Source organism: Myotis davidii, unplaced genomic scaffold (assembly GCF_000327345.1).
Source record: "Myotis davidii unplaced genomic scaffold, ASM32734v1 scaffold452, whole genome shotgun sequence".
NCBI classification, from domain to species: domain Eukaryota; kingdom Metazoa; phylum Chordata; class Mammalia; order Chiroptera; family Vespertilionidae; genus Myotis; species Myotis davidii.
Genome location: NW_006284245.1, coordinates 1,019,511 through 1,035,714, shown reverse-complemented (window position 1 = coordinate 1,035,714; position 16,204 = coordinate 1,019,511). Strand labels below are relative to the sequence as shown.

At 37.2% G+C, this 16,204-nt stretch overlaps 1 protein-coding gene across 3 annotated transcripts in view; it reads right to left on the bottom strand.

The window, feature by feature from the left end:
• PKIA (protein kinase (cAMP-dependent, catalytic) inhibitor alpha) overlaps positions 1-16,204 on the bottom strand; it is a 32,817-nt gene that overhangs the window by 13,101 nt on the left and 3,512 nt on the right. The window contains exon 1 of one of the 3 annotated variants that reach the window (XM_015568711.1): positions 8,141-8,228. The exons of the other annotated variants lie outside the window; for them this stretch is intronic. The gene's annotated coding sequence lies outside the window, so the exon portion shown is untranslated. Of the gene's footprint in view, positions 1-8,140; positions 8,229-16,204 lie in introns of those variants that run through there. 3 annotated transcript variants of the gene reach the window in all.

Sequence of the window (16,204 nt, the reverse complement as noted above, 5' to 3'; positions counted from 1 at the left end):
CCAAGGCGAGGGGGCTGGGGAGAGATGGAAGTGTTCCATCCTAGAGGTAGTAAGTAAGCTAGTGCCTCGTCTGCAGAAAGTCTAAGAACAATAATAAAACTGAGCAAAATTCAGTTTTCTTTTTTATCATCAGCATGAACCAGCAATTCTAAACAATGTCAGGAATCAAATACTGCCCCCAGTGAGGGAAGACAGTTCCCATGTGGCCCCTTGGGAAGCCATTGCTTGAGAGGAATAACAATCTTCCTTGACTGAATCTTTGAAATAAAATTTCAGCTTTACAGAGGAGTCAAAGCGAATTTTCCAGAACAAACTTGGTGATACACATCCTTAATGAAAGACATAATGAAAAGAATGGCAACAAATAAGTACCTATCAATAATAACCTTAAATGTAAGTGGCTTAAATGCGCCAATCAAAAGACATACTGTAGCTGAATGGTTAAGAAAACATGGCCCATATATGTACTGTCTACAAGGGACCCACCCCAGAAAAAGAACTCACAGAGAATTAAAGTGAAGAGATGGAAAAAAAAATTTCCAGGCAAATGAAAATGAAATAAAAAGTTGGAAAGGCAATACTCATATCTGACAAATAGACTTCAAAGTGAAAGCCATAGTAAGAGATCATGAAGGATACTTCACAATAGTAAAAGGATCGACACAACAAGATAATATAACCCTGGTAAACTATATGCACCCAATACAGGAGTATCCAAATATATTCAAAAATTTCTGGAGGATTTGAAGGGAGAGATTGACAGCAATACAATAATAGTAGGGGACTTTAATACTCCACTGAAATCACTGGATACATCTAGACAAAAAATAAACAAGGAACCAGTGATCCTAAATGAAACACTAGATCAGGTGGAATTAATCAACATTTTCAGAACATTTTACCCTAAAGCTACAGAATATACATTCTTCTCAAGTGTACATGGGATATTTTCAAAGATATTCTACATGTTAGGACATAAAACAAGTTTCTACAAGTTCAAGAAGATTGAAATCATATCAAGCATCCTCTCTGATCATAATGGCATGAAGTTAAAAACACTCAGGAACATTCACACATGGAGGCTAAAGCATGTTATTAGACAATGAATGGATTACCACAGAGATCAAGAAAGAAATAAAAAACATCCTGGAAACAAATAAAAATTAACACACAACAACCCAAAATCTACTGGATACAGTGAAAGCAGTTCTGAGAGGGAAGTTCATAGCATCACAGGCCTACCTCCAAAAAACAAGAAAAACTTTAATAAGCTACCTAACCCTACAACTTTATGAACTACAAAAAGAACAAAACCCAGAGTTGGTTCATCAAACAAGATTGATGAACCTCTAGGCAGACTCATCAACAAACAAAGACAGAGGGCCCAAATAAACAAAATCAGAAATAACACAGGTGAAGTAACAACTGACCTCACAGAAATGCAAAGGATTATAAAAAAAAAAATATTATGAATGACTATACTCCAATAAACTGGACAACCTGGATGAAACGGACATATTCTTAGAAAAATACAATCTTCCAAAATTCAATCAGGAAGAAACAGAAACTGAATAGGCCAATAACTACTGATAAAATTGAAGCAGTAATTAAAAATCTCCCAGCAAACAAAAGCCCTGGTCTAAATGGCTTCACAGGGGAGTTTTACAAAACATTTAAAGAAGAACTAACACCAATCCTCCTCAAACTATTACAAAAAAAAATTCAAGAAGGAGGAATACTTCCAAATTCTTTTTATGAGGCCAGCATTATCCTAATCCAAACCAGATAAAGACATTACTAAGAAAGAGAATTGTAGGCCAATATCCCTGATGAACATAGATGCTAAAATCCTCAACAAAATATTAGCAAATTGGATCCAGCAATAATTAAAAAATCATATACCATGACCAAGTGGGATTTAGCCCAGGGGTGCAAGGCTGATACAATATTTGCAAACAAATAAATGCGATATATCACATAAATAGATTAGAAGACAAAAATCATGTGATCATATCAATTGATGCAGAAAAAGCATTAGACAAAATCCAACACCTATTTTTGATAAAAAAAAAAAACTCAGCAAAGTAGGAATAAAGCAATCATACCTCAACAAAATTAAAGCCATATATGACAAAACTACAGGCAACATCGTACAATGGGCAAAAACTAAAAACATTTCCCCTAAGAACAGGAACAAGACAGGGATGTCCAATTTCACCACCCTTACTCCACATAGTTCTGGAAGTCCTAGCCACAATGAAGAATACATAAAAGGCATCCAAATCAGAAAGGAGGAATTAAAACTATCATTCATAGATCACATGATACTGTACATAGAAAACCCTAAAGGCTCCATGAAAAAACCACTAGATTGAATAAATGAATTCAGCAACATAGCAGGATACAGAATTAACACCCAGAAATCAGTGGTATCTTTATATACCAATAATGAACTCTTAGAATGAGAGAAATTAAACAATAATAATAATACCATTTACCATTGCAACAAAAAATAAGATACTTAGAAATAAACTTAACCAAAGAGGTAAAAAGATTTGTTCTCAGAAAACTACAGGATGTTGAGAAAAGAGATAGAAGAAGATATAAACATGTGGAAGAATATACCATGTTCATGGATTGGTAGAATCAACATCATTAAAATGTCTGTAATAACCAAAGCACTCTAGAGTCAATGCAATTCCTATTAAAATATCAATGGCGCCTTAGCTGATTTGGCTCAGTGAATAGAGCACTGGACTGAAGACTGAAGGGTCCCAGGTTTGATTCCAGTTTAGGGCACATGTTCAGGTTGTGGGCCTGCTCCCCAGTGTGGGGCATGCAGGAGGCAGCCAATTAAAAATATTTTTAAAAATAATAAATAAATAAATTACCTTTAATAAAATTAAAATAAATAAAATGAAATATCAATGGCACATTTCACATACCTAGAACAAACTCTCCAAAAATGTATATGGAGATAGTTGCAGCAATCTTTAGAAAGAAGAACAAAGTTGGAGGGATCACAATACCAGATATCAAGTAATACTGCAAAGCCACTGTTGTCAAAACTACCTGGTACTGACACAAGAACAGAACAGAGACCCCAGAAATTGACCCACACCATTATGCTCAATTAATATTTGACAAAGGAGACAAGAGCATACAATGGAGTCAAGACAGTCTCTATAATAAATGGTGTTGGGAAAACTGAACAGATACATGCAAAAAAAAAAATGAAACTAGACCACCAACTTACACCGTACACAAGAATAAACTTAACATGGATAAACAATCTAAAAGTGAAACCATAAAAATCTTAGAAGAAACCATAGGCAGCAACCTCTCAGACATCTCTTGTAGCAGTCTGCTGGTAGGAGTGCAGACTGGTGCAGCTACTGTGGAAAAAAGGATGGAGTTTCCTCAAAACATTAAAAATGGAACTGCCATTTGGCCCAGCAATCCCACTTCTAGGACTATATTGTAAGAAACCCAAAACACCGATTAGAAAGAACGTATGCACCCCTATGTTCATAGCAGCACAAGTGCTCATCAGTAAATGAGTGGGGAGGAAAAGCTGTGGTACATTTACAGAATGGAATACTATGCAGCTGTATAAAAGAAGGATCTCTTACCCATCCATAACATGGATGGTCCTGGAGAATATTGTGCTAAGCAAAATAAGCCAGTTAGAGAAAGATAAGTATCACATGATCTCACTTATATGTGGAATGTAATGAACAAAATAAACTGATGAACAAAATAGATCCAGAGACATAGAAGCATGGAACATACTGGCAAATCTCAGAGGGAAGGGAAGAGAAGGGTGGAGGGTTGGGGGTAGCAAATAACCAGGGAACTCACATGGATATATGCATAGCCCATGAACACAGACAATAAATTGGTGAAGGCTGGGAGAGGAGTATGTGGGAAGAAGGTGGTCAATAGAAAAACAAAAACAAAAAACAAAGGGGCCATCAGTAATACTTTCAACAATAAAGAAAATGAAAGACATAATGAAGAAAAATATTTTCAAGGTAAAATGAGACATGTGTGTTAACAAAAACACCAACTGCAAATCTTTAATTTCTTTTTCTATGTTTAAATTTATATCCTTCCCTGGAGGTCAAAAGAGGCATAGATACTACAGTGAAATAATGAATTTCTGTTGGGTTAACTTGTTTAAACAGAACTTTAAAATAGCACAATTTTCTTTACTTCTACAGTACCAGTTACATTGTACTATGGTTTAAGATTAAATACTCATGGTACTAATCAAAAGAAGGGAATATTTTCAAAACATAATAAGTGGGGAGGACACAAACATAGTGAACCCCATGCGTTATGGACATACACCCTGTCGCTCTGAAATGACTTGATGCCATTCAAGTGCAACTGAGGCTGGCAGCCCATTCCTGCAGGCTGAGTTCTTCTCCCAATGCACATGGAGAGAGCTGCTATTCAACCTACAGAAAACTTTATATTCTCTCTTCTTTAAGGGGAAGTTGGAACAGGAGAGCAGGAGGAATAGTATAATACAATTTTGAAATAAGAACTATGTGTTTACTACATGCTTTACTGAGACTGTGTTATGGATAACACTGGTTTCCATTCCCTCAACTATATTCACCATTCTTTTTTGTGGGAATATGATTTAATAGTTGTTATAATTTTATTTAAAATTAGTCCTGGTTCTTCCCCTGGGTCATGGAGTGACTTTCGGAAAATCACTCAACCTCATGGCCTTCCATTTTCTCCTAAGGAAAGGGAGACAGCTGGATGGCATGCTCATTATGGCACCTCACATGAAGTTGTAAAAACAATGATCATTCAATACCTCATTTTTAAAATCTTGAATTTGGAATTCCCCTTCTGTGGCCATAACCACCTATTCGCTTTCTTTTCCTCTTACTCTTAGTGAATTAGGTCATATCTTTAATTATTTTAACTCCTTTTATTTTAGTTTCCTCTAGCTCCAGGCTGGATCAATTGCCCAACATCTCATGTAGCTTCTAATTAGCACCAAGAAGTCCCTCTGGCCCTGGCCAGGTGGCTCAGTTGGTTGGAGCATCATCCCATACACCAAGTTTGCAGGTTCAATTCCTGCTCAGGGCACATACTAGGTTGCGGGTTTGTTCCCTGGTTGTGGCATGTATGGGAGGCAACCTATTGATATTTTTCTCTCGAATTGTTGCTTTTCTTTCTCCTCCCTTCCCCTCTCTCTAAAAATCAATAAAAAATATATCCTTGGGTGAGGATTTAAAAAAAGAAGTCCCTCTGTGACCTCAACCTTCCTAAGTCTCACCTGGGAAAACAGCAAGGTGCCTTTCCTCTGATCTTATTACTGGGTAGCTGATGTTACCAGAAAAAGTCACAAAATTGTGCCAATTGGCTCAACTAGAAACTTGGGACACTATTATTAGTAAACACTCTGAGTTGTTGGGAAATTCTTTTGTTCACCTCTATTTGACTCTTCCTTATGCTTGTCTTCGTGGGAAGAATTCCAAACCCTTTCTGTCCACGCAACCAGACACTATCTGCCTTAAGAGATGACTTAGATCTTCCTTTTCTGAGAAGATTCAGGACATCTGTTGCAAATTCTCTTAAATCTCTTCCTCTCTCCAACACATTTCTCCGTGGTCACTAGTCTCTCTTTCCTAGACAAACTACCTCTTTCTTTCGGAAGCGTGCTGCCAATTCTATTTCCTATCACCTCCATAGTACCTTGCTTCGTCCATTTTTTTCCCCTCAGAATTTGAGTCTCCCTTCTCCTCTGGATTTCTCCCTAAGTTTATATGCATGTTCAGGTCTTCTTTAACTAAAAAACTTGGACAAACCATTCAAACAAATACCCTTTCCTCAACCTTCACTCATCTTTGCACTGACTAATCTTTTTCCTTCATTAAAATTCTCTGAAGGATTCAACTATTTTTATTTTCAGTTTCTTTGAATGAACCTTTATACTCTTTGTATTTCATTGGCCTTTATGTAGTATATTTTATGTAGACTACTTTCTTATAGATCACTGCAGTGATCCTTATTAATATTAAGTAACAGCTTAATGTTAACGATTCTTGTGAGTTCTCTGCAGTGCATGAGGCTGCCAGCTACATTCTGTTTGGAACTCTCCCCTTGAATATACAGTAAGTAATGAGGCCCATTTACTATTCTAGGAATCAGACCTATCTGTATTTGAACCTTGACTTTCCATTAACTTGTTATGCTATGTCTAATCCCTCTGTATTCAGTTCTTCATCTATAAATAGTGGTAACTATACTTAGTCAAGGTGGCTATGAGAATTTATTTGGATTATGTATCTGAAGAGGCTAGCACAATGTTTGGCACATGGTAGGAGGTGCTGTTAAAAATACCAGCTGTCACTTTCTTAGCTTCCACGTTATCTTACTATTCTGGCTCTATCCTATTTGTATTCTTCACATTTCTCTAGGGTCACCTGTTGAAATAAGGGCACATTTTGTAGGAATTAAGGATCAATCCTGACCTTTATTTCCTGACTTGAATAAATCATCTAATCCCAAGGCATCTAATTCTTCACTATGGCTAATGCAGAAATGTGCATCTTCTACTGAGACTGTTCTCACAAGCTCTCAGACACCAGGGAAATTGCTGAATAGGTATTTCCACTTGGTTTTGCACAAGCACTTCAAGTTCAATAAAGCAAAACAAGACAACAACAAAACACACAAATAGAGAAAACTGGCCTCATGGACACATTATGTTGGAGCATCTTTGATTCATTTCTCTCACTTGATATCCATATTTAATCACTTCCCCAGGTTGTGTTGTTTTTATTTGATGACTCTCATATTTACCTTGTGAAAAATAGGAAAAGCTCATACCAGAATTATTGCTATCTGAAAAGAGCCCACTTTTGCTGTTTAACTTCAACCACTCAGTTGAATAGAATGAAAGATAATAATGGCGATTGTGAAAAGAGCTAATTCCTATAGAATTCCTATAGTATTTATGAAATATATTTGCTAAACTGATGTGCACCCAATTTTAAACCTTTAAGGGAACATAGAAACTAAGTCCTGGGTATTCAATTATAGTACTGATTATAATTATTATAGTTATTGTAGGAGTATTTAATTTTTATTACATTTTCTTTCTCTAGGCAATAGACTTACTTTTCAGTTAAAAAAAAACTGACAAATAGCACATGTAGAAATATGAGAGTGAAGGAATACAATTATATTTTATACAAAATATGTAGATGCTGTGAGCTCAATATATTTTTTCTCTCTCCATGTTATAATTCTTTTAGTGAATTCTGATTATGTGCTCAAAAACAGTTATTTTTATGTGCATGGCAGCTATGTTATTTTTTCTTTCACTTAATAAATACGTAGCCATAGCTCTCCAGTTACACCAAAAGTTTTACTTAGAAATTCTGGGGAAACTGTTGCCAAGTGATGTTTTCTGACAGATATTCACCAAAAAAATTATAAAAGTCACCAAAATTCTAATAAATGTCAGCAGCTGGCAGAGGCTTAAAGAGAAGCAAACAGTCTGGCTTTATAAAAATAAGCGAGTCGGAATAAAGCCTGGACAATTTACCAAAAGTGGGCTTTGAATCTTCACTAGCATTTCCATATGTTGCTATAATTAGAATTTTCTAGACATGACAAAACGGTAGTATTAGATATAAACAAGATAACATGCGGCTATTTTTTTGTATACAGTTTTACAAAAGACCCAATTGTACTAAGATTTAACATCTGATTAGAGAGGATAAAAGACACTTTATTGTTTAAGTACTGTATTATTTAAAGGTAGATTAAAATTTAAAGCATAAATCTGTAATATTTATATCTGAAAGTTCAGTCAAAATCCACGCCTAAGAAATAAGCTTGCTCTTTCTTCTCCCCCTTAAAAATGTTCCCCTACCTCACTCTTTAACAAAAGGAGGTACGTTGGTAGTCTAAAGATTCTTCCCTTATATAAAGGCTTTCTAAACTGAGATTCCTGATCCGTGCTGGTCTTTTCCTTGTTTGTAACTTTTACCTTTTGAAATATCATATACACAAAGTACTTGAGAAAATAAACCAGAAGATTTAACTCTAGTAGAATTTACAGATGTAGAAAGAGTGCAAGAGGCTAGGAAAGGTATGTACTTACATGTCCTGTATTACACAAATTGAAGAGTTCCACATAGATGTACCCTAGAAGAAGTTGGGCCTGTGAAGCTGCTAAAATGATTTTTATAGTGACATTGAGTCATGAGCCAAATGGTGACTGGATGTCATGCTAATTTTACTCTTGCAAATGGGGACACATGAAATGAGACTCACTGACTTGGAAGAAAGAATGGAGAGAATGCCATCAGCATGCACTGGAGACGTCTTTCTTTCTAATGTGCACGACATGACTTAAGTTTAAAAGAGAAGGAAAAATCTTCCGGTCCCATTATTACAAAAGCAATTCTTTAACGTCCCAACTGTTACTTTATGAAATCATGGGGAATATTAAAAGCCTTTGAGTATATTACTATGATCTTAGGGCGTGGTCTACATTAGTGTTTCGGAAGTACTTTGACTCAGATTTTCATAACTTTCTAAAAAATTACTGAGAACTCCAGTGAGCTTTTGTTTCTGTGGTTATATCTGCCAATATTTACCACATGACAAATTGAATTAACTATTTATTAATTACTTAAAATATAGATAATAAACCATTAAATGTTTCCAGAAATATTTCTAATAAAATAAAATATATTTTCCAAAGCAAAAAAAAAAAAAAGTGACAAGAATGGCATTGCTTAAAATTTTGTAATTCTCTGGCTTAAATTTGCAAATGTCTGGCTTAATGAAAGACATCTGGTCTCTCAGATCTGCTTCTGCAGTCAATCTGTCTCAATCTGTTGTTTTAGTTGAAGTATGTGAAGAAAATCTGGCCTCACAGAGATTTTTTTTTTTTTTTTTGGTTGGAAAAGTGAGGCAGATTTCAATAACCTTTTGGGATAATTGCAGATTTTTTAAATTTTTGCAATGTGTAATCTAAAGCCATATTAATATGCTTTCCAGATTCTGTTTTATTAAGACCTGTTGTATATCTAGTGCTTTAAATGGCTCTTTTGCCTCCGCATATTTTTAAAAATATCAGGCATTCGTCATTTGGTAAATACTGGTTTCTTGGGTTATATAAAATTTCCAAATTCTATCATATTTCACTATATAGTATTAAGTTTATTATTATAGCCAGCTCTCTCATCAAAAAAGTCTTTTAGAAGTGAAAAACTAACAAGTCCCCAGGAACAGATAAGTTTTCCAAAATGGTAATTTTTGTCTCAACGCTCAGATTTTTTCACTGGCAACAGATTCAGTTGGATTTTGGATCCCTTAAAGTGACAGGCTCACTTTGTTCATTTTCAAGAAAACTCCGCCAAATACCCAAATTTGAGAAACCACAGTTTGCCTGCCAGTTGTTCTTTCGTGTAAAAATGGTGATTCATGGGAAAAGGTGCTCGTTCTGCCGCAGTCAAGCAGTTGCTTTGACGGCCATGTCCTTGGTACACGGCAGAAGAGCCTGGGGAGCCCCCAACATCACACAGAATATTAAAAAGACCCTCACTTAAAGGGCGAGATTTGACAAAATATTTTTTTTACTGTCTCACCAAGTACATTCTTAGGTAAATTTGCATGTAAAATAATATTCACTGTGAGTGTGGGTGGTGAGGAATCCCAGGGTTGCTAGGAGTGTTTGGTGCCACGGACTGGACCAGTGCTGAGGTGCAGCATTTCCCCACCACCTCTGCACCAGCGGTGCAAATGGCAGACAAGCAAACAAGGCGGACAGCATTGGGGTTACTATGGGAATTCTTTTAAACTTGAGAACCTACTGAAGGTGTCTCTGGGAATGACTGAAAGGGCTGGGAGGACGTGCAGGAATTCAGGGGCCAAACTTTGAGAACCATTGATGTACGTAGTAAGAGGAAGCTATTGATGAACACTATGGGTTAGAGGAGGAAACCCTTTTGTAAAGAATTTAAGCAAATAATTAATTCCTAGAATGCTCCAGATTCTCAGAAGTGGTCGGCAAACTGCTCAGCAAACTTGGGAGCCACATGCGGCTCTTTGGCCCCTTGAGTGTGGCTCTTTCACAAAATACCGGCTTTTCCACAAAATACCAACTTCTGCGCATGGGCCACAAAGTTTCAATCGCACTGTACGTGAGCACCCGCACGTGGTATTTTGTGGAAGAGCCACACTCAAGGGGCCAAAGAACTGCATGTGGCTCGCGAGCCGCGGTTTGCCGACGACGGCTCAGAAGTAGCAGCTGATCTATTACCATGCTAAGTATTATCCATCTTTTTCGCTTTTATTTTGCTGCCTAAGGATATTACTTGTCCAATTCCATCTTAAAAACAATTAGTAGCTTATTTCCAAAGCAGCCACTTTATCTCACAAGCCAGAGGGTGTCAAATTAAGTTTCAGGAACTCTGGACAGGGTTCCGGGACTTGATGCTACTTCAATTCTCTTTTCCCTTGAATTGGTCTATCATCTAGTCACACTTTGGAGTGAATGACATCAAGGGAAAAAAATCAAGAACCACAACCCTATTAATAGCAACACGTCGATTTGAAAATGTCCACACAAGCCTCCTCTGTGAAGGCATCATTATAATCCCCGCACCAGACCGAGGCTTAGATGCTCTCATATTGCCCTTTAGGGGAGTTTGGATCACATGCTAGCAAAACCACACTTAAAAAGGCGACCTCACATACTGAGTTGTATCACAGATACAGGCCAACATCTATTAACTAGGTCAAGCCAAATCATGTGTGTGTGTTTATTCTAAACCCACAGCACTGACCTTTTATCACAAAACATTGCTAGAATAAAATATGAGAAAAATAGAATGTCTTTTAATGGCTTTCACAATGAGCTTTTGACTAATACTGTTAGAGATAGTGTCCCAACTCCTCAGTTGGAGGAAGGTCTCACCTCTTCCCTGATTGCCACCATGTAATAAAAATTCTCATTTAAAAAGTTCCAATATTTGATACTATTGATCATTCCTCTCAGTTGTTTTCCTATTCATCAATTTATTTCTGATGTGGTCATTGTGACCCTTATGCCTTTAAATCTATCTCTCATCTATCTATCTATCAACACATGAGCACATTTTCATATTTTTGGTAATTTATAACATACCTAGTCAATTATATCATTAATTTTTTCTTCAGAAACTTTCTTTAGCCAAGATTCAAATCCTATTTTTTCTTTACACAATGCTTAACAAATCAAAACTTTATAATGAGAAATCTAAGCCTGCAGATTTTATGAAGCCAGAGGCACAGCTGTCTTCCTTAAGGAAATAAACAACAGGTGACCTTACAGCTACCCATAAATCCCTTTGCTCATTTCTAGCTATCTCTTTCACCACACTAACAATAGCAATTTTTTATTTTTCTGTGCTTCTTCAGTCCTTTTTCAATTACAATTCACTTTCACTATTATTCTGTATAAGTTCAGATGTACAGCGTAGTGGTTAGACAATCATGTAGTTTTCAGAATGGTCTCCCAATATTTCAAGTACCCACCTGGCCCCATACATAGTTACCACGATATTATTGACTGTACTCCCAATGCTGTACTTTGTATCCACACGATTATTCTATAACAACCAACCTGTACTTCTCAATCCCTTCACCTTTTTCAGTTTTATTTATATTTCATTTTCCTGCTCTTCACAGAACATCTTGCCTATTGACTTTATGGCAAGACTTGGCTTACATGAATGTCATCAATTCCCCTCTATTATCACATCAAAAGGTGTCTTTCTCTCCTCATTCAAGAATCCTCTTGCCCAATATTAACACCTGACTGGCACTGATTCCATCTTCCCTTCCATTACAGGTCTTCAAGTCTGTCTTGTGCTTTTGCAGTCTCATTTTCCCTACTTCCCCAATGCCTATAAAATTGCTTGCATTTTCCTTGTTGTAAAATAATTCCTTCTTTTAACTTGGTATGTGGCATGTTCTTTAATATACTCACCTGTTTTATTTTCATTTACTGCCAGACTTACAGGAATAGAGGTGGGTGCTGATTGTTCCTATTGCCTCTATATGATTTTACTTTTTTAAAATATATTTTATTGATTTTTTAAAGAGAGGGAGGGAGAGGGGTAGAGAGTTAGAAACATCGATGAGAGAGAAACATCAGATCAGCTGCCTCCTGCACACTCCCTACTGGGTATATGCCCACAACCAAGGTACATGCCCTTGATCAGAATGTAACCTGGGACCCTTGAGTCCTCAGTCCAACACTCTATCCACTGAGCCAAACTGGTCAGGGCTATTTTACTTTTAATTCCTTTGCCATTTGACTTTCATAGCTATCAATTTACCATTGTTTTCTCAAAGAAAGACTGTTACAGATTAATCACAAAATTCAATAGGTTTTTCACAATAATCATCTATAACAACTGTACACAGCAGTTCACATTGTTACTCCTCTCTTTTTTTAATTTAAATTCTTTATTGTTTAAAGTATTACATATGTCTCCCTTTTCCCCCATTGACCTCTCCCTGCCCACTCCCACCCCCCAACACAGGCCCTCACCCCCCTACTGTCTGTGTCCATTGGTTATGCCTAGATGCATGCATACAAGTCCTTTTTGCTCCCTAATCTGCCACAGATACTATACTTTCAGTTTCCCTATAATCTTCTCACATTTCTTCTGGCTCTTTCTTCCACTTACCTCTTAAAGATTCTTTATTCTCTTCTTTGTTCTTTAAGTTCTGTTTGGTAATTCTTAAGTGCCAGCTGTATGTATGTGACTATCAAATCTATAAATTTGTGGCCTGGTAGTTTGAGAGCTTTTACTGCCTAGTGGGTATCCCACCATTAATATCCTTGAAAACTCACATTTAGTAAGTTCAAAATGGAATTTTTTGCTTTATCTTCACCTGTACCCTCAAAACTATTCATTCCTCTCATACTATAGTGTATAGTAACATTATTTTCTCAGGTGTCTATGATAGATAAATTAGAATTGTCTTCAATTACTCCATCTCATTAATTCCTCACATCCAATCATTTCATAAAACTTATGTGTTAACTCTACCCATTCAATGTGACTTTAGTATTCTTCATTTCCATTCTTTTTCTGGTCATTACCTTCGTCATCTCTTTCTTGACTATTGCAACTGTGGGCCAACTACTTACTTACCTAAACCTATTCTTCTCCAATTTACCATCGTAATAATAATAATGTTTATTACGGTGTTTATTTAATTCACCACTATGCAATAATTATTTTCATGTTACTTTAATAGGGATGTATTATGTTTTCTTTGAGATCTGGCTCTTTGATTTTGGAGTCCCCTACAATGCTTGGCACAGGATTTTATATGTTGATGTTACATCTACAAAAATTGTTTCGTAGATCTGTTTTTAATTATCTTACTCGACATCCTTCTTGGTTAAGTACATTTGTCAAGGTTATAGCATTGCCAGTAGTGAAAGTAAGCCTTCCTTACTTCTACTTAGTTCTTTTTCCTGTCTCATAAGACTTGTTTTTGTTAATCCTTGCCCGAGGATATTTTTTTCATTGATTTTAAGGAGAGTAGTAGAGAGGGGGAAAGACAGAGAGAAACATCAATGTGAGAGAAACACATGGATTGGTTGCCTCTTGCACAAGCCCAGACCAGGACCCAGGCCAGGGAGGAGCCGCAACTAAGATACTTGCTCTTGTCCAGATGAACCGGGACCCTTTGGTCTGCAGGCCGATGCTCTATCCACTGAGCCAAACTGGCTAGGGCTCGTAAGAGTTTTAATACAAGGAGATAAAGTGTAATTATTCCCACTAATACACATTTTCATCTATATATTCTTAATTATACCAACGGATTTTAAAAGACAACAGCAATCAAAAGCAGTCTAGATTTCCTAGTAATCTATCCTATTTTCACTTTATTGAGGGCTACCTCTTTATAAGTTTTGTTTTTTTACGAAATATATGCGACTAAAGTAGCAAATCACTGCATGGAATGATTTGTTCTGCCTTTGTTAGGGCTTTTTACATCATTTATTTAATATTGCAAATGATTTATAAATCATTTATAAACCCTTTGTAGCATCCCTGCTGAGACAGTCAGTTAGCTGGAGAAGCACCCAGGGTTGTCAAGTGACAAGTAATATTATTTGTACATTACAGATGAAGCAACTAAAGCAGAGAGGGGTTAATCAACTGGACTGTGTCTCACTCAGTCAGTGGTAGCACTGATGTCAGACTGAGAACCTGGGGTTATTCACATCAAAATCACAGAAGCATGAAGAGCCTGGGGCTGGTGCTGTTCTTTGTTATATAATGCAGTACTTTCTAAATCGCTGTCTTATATTCTCCTTTTCTGGCTCTGGAGGAGTCCAAGGAGGAAATATACTGTTAAAATATATACCTTTTCATTAAACTAAGACTGTTTTTTTCTACCTCAAATAAATATTTAGCTTTTAAAAAGATGTTTGAACAATGACACATTTCTTCAAAATAACTCATTATTAACATTTCCATCTTTAAAATTATAATGAAAAGTCACATCAAGCTGAGTAGTATTTTTTTCTTCTATTCCAAGTTGTAACAATGACCACAAGAATCATGAAACGGCTTTTGTTTACTAGTGCATTATCCTATGCTAGTGACCCAGCGCACGAAATCGCACAAGACCCAGGATCCTGCCCGCGCCGCAGGGCTGCCCAAGTCCCAGAGTCCTGCCCTGTGGGGCGGTGTGCTGCACAATGGCCCCGAGTCCCGGAGTCCCACCCTGCGGCCAGCGCCGCAGGACTCCCATGATGCACCTCCTAGTCAAGTCCCCACTGGTGCTCGAGGGGACGCAGCATCAAGACCCTGCCTACCTGTGTGCACCTGCCACGCACACAGCCTCCTGCTGATCAGTTGTTATGGTGTAAGGGCATCATGACAAAGGCTTTTTATATAGAGAGATAATAAAAGGCTAAATCATCTGAATGGCAGAACGACGTGTCACTATGAGATGCACTCACCACCAGGGAGCAGATGCTCAATGCAGGAGCTGCCCCTGGTGGTCAGTGAACTCCCACAGGGGGAGCACCACTCAGCCAAAGCTGGGCTCACTGCTGGTGAGCGCAGAGGCGGTGGTATGGTGGCAGGAGCCTCTCCTGCTTCCATAGCAGTTCTATGGATGTCTGACTGCCAGCTTAGGTGGGGAGGAGGCCTAAGTCATCAGTCGGACATGCCCTGAGGGCTCCAGGACTGTGAGAGGGTACAGGCAAGGCTGAGGGATGCGCCCCACCACCACCACCACCCCAAGTGCAGGAATTTTGGTGCACCGGGCCTCTAGTCAATAATAATAACAAAAATACCACATATTTGCCAGATATAACATTAAGAAGTTTATGTGAGTTATATAAGTTCAGTATTGCAACAATTCTATCAAATAAGTACTCGCATTATCTCCATTTTAAAGATGAAATAACAAAGGTTTAGAAGCATTAAGTCTTGAAACCGAGAGATGATTTGACCACTTACTAAACCAGTTGCCATTTTCAATATTTGTTTTTACAGTATACTAAACTTTATTTTATGTTTTTGAGACATTACTCTATAAGGTGATATTTTATTGATCCCTACAAATTCTGCTTCTTAAAACCACCATCTGATATACATAATATTAATTGACACTACAGGCTCTTCCTTGATTTTTATACTTGTTCTATAAACACTTTACATTCCAACTCCTGGGTATCTGGTCTTCTTGTCCATGTGACGGCCCTCATCTCAGACACCTCACTGATAGGAAAAGCACACTTCCACAGACCTTGAATTTGAGAGGGAGTTACAAAATTATTGAACACCAGAAAAAATAATTCTATAGTGTGAAAAACCTGCAAAACTGAGATAGAGAACTAGTTAATTAATATTTTATCACTATATTAGTACATCTCATCAACTACAGGGTCACTCAGCTCTCCTATAGTTAGTTATCTATAAATTATATTGAATCTTTAATTTGGGCACATTTTAATACATTTAATATGTTGTGTGTGGAGCTTCCAAAAGTGCCATCACCTAGGACAGTGGTCGGCAAACAGTGGCTCACGAGCCACATGTGGCTCTTTGGCCCCTTGAGTGTGGCTCTTCCACAAAATACCATGTGTGGGGGCACACATACAGTGCGAAGTTGACTTAAAACTTTAAGTAAC